Raw genomic sequence first — 5,039 nt, 5'->3', positions numbered from 1 at the left:
TCCTTTCAGCTTGGTTTCCATGTCAAAGGGCTGTAATGCTTAGCCCTAGTCCTTTTACTTTAATATCACTTTTCCCAAATTCTGTATTTTAATTGAGCTCTTAATTGGATGGATGTTGTTAGTAAGCAGTTTTTCCAAGAAGGACTTCTGTGTTCTGAATTCCTTAAGTCTCTTGGTGTTGAGAATGTCTTGCGTTGTTCTTATACTTGAATGACATCTTGGCTGGGTATAATATTCCTAGGTCACACTCTCTTTCCTTCAAAATTTTGTAGACACTGCTGCATTGTCTTCCAGTATCAAATGTTCAGAAGAGGTTTGAGGCCAAACTGATTTGCTGTGTCTGTCTTGACGCCTAAAGATATTTTTAATTCTTGAAGCTTATTAATTTAACCAAGTTGTCTTGGTGTTGAGCATTTTGTGTCAAATTATTCTAGAACCTGGCATGCTTTTTCAATCTAAAAATTCTGTTTATTTCAATGAAATTTTCTTATATTAGTTCTCCTCTACCCTCTTCCTTTTCATCCTTCTCATTTTTCTTTTTTTCTTGCTCTGTTACCACTAGTATTACAATTTTTAATTTATTAATGTTAAGTGTTTTCAGATTAGTAATCTAATGGTGTTATTACAATTTGGGAGGGGGAACTTATTTATTTAATGGCTACTGAATGAGTAACCAAGATCGGAACTACCATATACATTCAAAGCTATGTAAAAATCATTTTTCATTTTATATACATTTTTGTAAAGGTATTTGAGAATATCAGAATTATTTCTGTCACATGGGAGTTTTCTATGTCACCAGATTCTATTAACATTTAATAATTAGCTTTCATCTTTGAATTTTGTAACAAATTCCTGCTGTGGCATATTTTGCAATTTCGGTATGTTCTGCCAAAGATACTAGAGTTGGTGAGGTATTTCAAGATTAGCATGATTTAATACAAAAGGTACCTGTTCTCACTATATGTTACTTAACTAAGATAGTATTATGTTATTATTACATTAATCATCAAATATCTTTTTTTATTCATGGCTTTAATTAATTGATTATTTGTGATATTTCCATCTCTTGCCATCTCATTTATTAAAAATAGATCAGATTTAAATAAAATAGCTTGATAATCGCTGTACTTACCTATGTGATAAACTTTGCCTTATTTCTTACAATATTTACTGTCATGTAAATCCAAATTGTGTTGATGTTTACCAATATTCAGTACTATGTAATTGTAGTGTATTGTTATAAAGTCAATGGCTTTCCCCAGGTGATCTACCTTTGTTCCAAAAATGGAATCTCCTTTATTAACATACAACATATGTGATGCTCAAAAAATTTCTCACACCCAATACTATTTTGATTGCACTTATGAGGGTCATCGTTGCCATCACCTCGGCACAGGAGGATAATCATGTTTTAGAAATACCATGTTGGTGGCGCTGGGCAGAGTTGGTTGGAGCTGGAGCGACCAGAGGCAGGGAGGCTTATGAGCGTATAGTGCCCAAGGAGGTCAGCAGTAACTCAGGCAAGAACAAAGGCTGCAGCAGTGGGAATTGCTGTGGCAGATTTGGGCGCCAGGATTCTGCCTTACTCATCTATACATCCTTGCCCCATGTCTGGACATAGTTGATACTCAGTAATTTTTTAAGTAAATGAAGGTATAATCCAGAAGACCTAATGAGGAATTATCGTTGAAGCCATAGAGGAGAGGGAGGCATCTGGGATGGCCCCTGGCTTGAGTGGCCTTGAAAAGTGGTGCCATTCCCCAACATAAAGATTGCAGGAGAACCAGGGAACCCACGTGGCAATGTACCTGCTATCTAGAGAATGAGTGATGTGGTCCCATGGAACACTGTCGACCATGGGTACACCAGCCATGTGTCTTGGGGGTTGGGACCTGTACAGAAAAGAGCCAGCAAGGAAACGCACGAACTTTCTCTTCCTCATTCTTGGGTGCGGGGCCAGCATAAGACAGGAGCGTGAAACAAGAGGTGCTTCCTCCTCTCACGACTTCCCTCGCTGCTCCTCTAACTTCTGGTGTCTCCCTCTCCGAGACCTCAGCCTTTCCCATTTCCGACACTACCTTCTCAACCAAGGAACAGTTAGAGGGGAAGTCAGTAGGGATAATGCATCCACTCTTTAAATATTTCAGGCTTTAGAATTACCTGTCTCTTTTCCTGGTTTCAAAAATCTTGTTTCCTCAGCTGTGTCACCCAGGAGATAACAGGAAACCAGTCTTCTTAAATGTATTCATACTAATGGGTAAATGACTGATAGGGCCCTATAACTGCCCTGTAGTTATTTGATTTTCCAAAAGAGCTGCTCCCTTGCCACTCCACCAAAGTGAAAGCTCCAAGTTGCTGCCAGGAGGTGGGGCAAGTGGGGGAGAGTTTTTCGGAGGCCATTCGGGCAAGCCAGGCCCTCCCTGAAGTCCTGCTGTGGTGCCAGCTGGTCCTGTTTTCATAGCGTTTTTCCTTCCTGCATTTCTAAGCTACCTGTTTCTGAGAACATCAGAGGTGGCATGCTCCTGGCCCCAGCAGAAGGTGTGGCTGGACTAGGGTGGCCTGACCATACCGGGGAGGGGACAGCCCAGAGAACACTCTCAGTAGTGATATTTCCTTACTTCCTGTGGTTGCGAGGGTCACCCTCAACAGCAGGGCTAATGCCCTGCCGTGTATAATGCTCCCTCTTCTTTCACGGCTCCAAAGTGTCCAGTGTGTACCTGGCACAGTGCTGGGACCTTCACATACACCAGCCTGTCGTTTTCCTTGTAACAGTCTGTGGGGGAAGCATTATCATTATCATTTTACAGATGAAGGAATTAAGACCCAGAGAGAGACAGTAATTTGCTCAAGGCCTCATAGCCAGGAACTGGAAGAGCTAACCCGTACCATTTCTGGCATCGCAGTTTAGACACAGGCAGCTTTGGGATGGGGAGATTGAGAACCCAGGAAACATGTTGAGGCTTTTATTAAAATGTACTATTTGGGAGGTTGAGGCAGGATTGCTTGAGTCCATGAGTTTGAGTCCAGCCTAGGCAACATAGCGAGACCCCATCTCTTAAAAAAAAGAAAAAAATAGCAATGTGGTCCGTTCACTGAACAGTCATAAAGGAGTAAGTGGAACGATATGTACCAGGGAAGAAGAGAAAGAGCTTTATTGTGATTCCTAGATGGGATGTTCTTTGGGTTCCCTCTGCCTCCTATTAAAGTCCAAACTTCCTTACTTAGAATCGATCGTAGAAACTTAGAAAATCTGAACAGGTGAAAAGGGGGCAAAGAGAAAGAGGTAACTGATATCACTGTGGACTTCTTTCTTTCCTTCTTGCTAACTCCGTGATCATCTAAAACAAAGTGAGCAACAGTTAGTGTTGTGCGACTGGCTTTACTTACATAATAGTAAGTCATGAATATACAGTTTGGAATTTGGGGGCAGTGGCATCTATTGATTATATGATTTTCCATCTCTTCGATGATTATCAGGTCTTCATCATTGTGACGGTAAATAAACAGTCAGCTGTAGCTTCTCTTTCATGGTGTTATTTTTCACATCTAACTCTGTGATCCCTCGGAAGTGTGTCTCGGGGTGAAGCAAGAAGTAAGGCTCTAACTCGCCTCTTGCCCACCGCCTCCACCCCAGCCAGTGTCCCTGATTTCAACTGTTGAAAACTCCATAATGTCCATTAGTTTGGGATGCTTTCCTTGTTATATAAAATACTGTATTCCTATAGATGCCAGGACCTATTTCGGGTCTATCTGGTGTGTTCTGATCTTTCTCTTGACTCTTAGATTAGTACCACACTCTCTTAATAATGGTGTTCTATAGTTCTACAAGGTGTTACCTGGTGGAGAAAGTTCCCCTTCCTTACACTGACTTCCCAAAAATTTCTTAGCTATTTCAACTGTTTATTCCTTCATATGAAATTTAGAATCATTTGACTAAGTTTCCAAATCTCATTCATAATTTGATCAAAATTGCTTTAAACCTTTATGTCAACTTGAGGAGAATTACTAATCTCATAATATTTAGTCTCTGTAATCAGGATTTTGATATACTTTTCTGTTTTTGGACTTTCTCTATGTGTCAGTGGGTCTTGTCATTTTTTTCATTTAAGTCCTACATATTTCTTGTTCGGGTCACGTTTAGGTATTTTATAGCATTTTTTGAATTGCTGTTGGGAATGGGATCGTGGAGTTTTTGTCCATATTTCTTTTCATTTGCTTTGCTGGGATAGAATTCAGCTTTTTTTTTCTCACTTAACTCCTGTGTAATCTAGCCACTTTGCTGAGCAATTTCTTATTAATTCAGTGGTGTTTCAGCTCATTCTTTTGAGTATTCAGGAGCAAATAACTACCATTTTTGCCTTTACGAACACACAGCTCTCTGTGTGGGTTAAGTGTGTGTTCTTGCTGTGGAGCTCCTGGGGGCAGGTGCCCACCTCACGTCTGCCTCCCCCAGAGTGCCAAGCACACAGTAGGTGCTCAGTGAATGTCCCTTGAATGGGAGCGAAGGACTCACTCAGCTAAGAAGGTCATTCCGGCCCTGGATGGCAGCCCTTTGACGGGTCACTTCAGTTCAGGGTCTGCACTCCTGCGTTTTACCGGAAGGCTGGGGCTTCCAGGTCCGGGGTGTCTGACTCAAGCTGACCAGCTCATGGGGACCTGCTGCCAAGCGTCCATTTCCATCTGGAGGGGAGCAGGGGCTGGTTTCCCTAGGGAGACCCCATTCAGGGTGGAAGGGGCTTAGAAATGAACCCAGCAGGGAGAGAGGCTATGGTCGTCCAAAGGTCTTGCCCTTTGTCCAGCCAGGCCACCTGAGGTGTGCCCTCCCAAGCTGGGTGCGCTGTCACCAAGGAAGGGGACCCAGCATCAGATGCAGCCCCTCTCCTGTGGGTCTGCAGCAGGAAAATGACAACTGCTTCTTGTTCTCCTCCCTTTATTTCTACACCCTCTAGAGTTGCCCACACTTACTACTATTCTATTTTTAACTTAAAAAAGGTAATATATTCATACATTCACACGGTTCAAACACGAAAGCAGTC

The 5,039-nt window shown here is 42.1% G+C and overlaps 1 protein-coding gene across 7 annotated transcripts in view; it reads left to right on the top strand.

Annotated features, from left to right (window-relative positions):
* Positions 1–5,039, top strand: part of PML (promyelocytic leukemia) — a 46,112-nt gene that overhangs the window by 16,085 nt on the left and 24,988 nt on the right. The gene's annotated exons all lie outside the window — the stretch shown is intronic.

This window comes from Propithecus coquereli, unplaced genomic scaffold (assembly GCF_000956105.1).
Source record: "Propithecus coquereli isolate 6110/MARCELLA unplaced genomic scaffold, Pcoq_1.0 Scaffold155, whole genome shotgun sequence".
NCBI lineage: Eukaryota > Metazoa > Chordata > Mammalia > Primates > Indriidae > Propithecus > Propithecus coquereli.
Note: the sequence above shows the minus strand (reverse complement) of the source record. Positions and strands in the feature narration are given on the sequence as shown.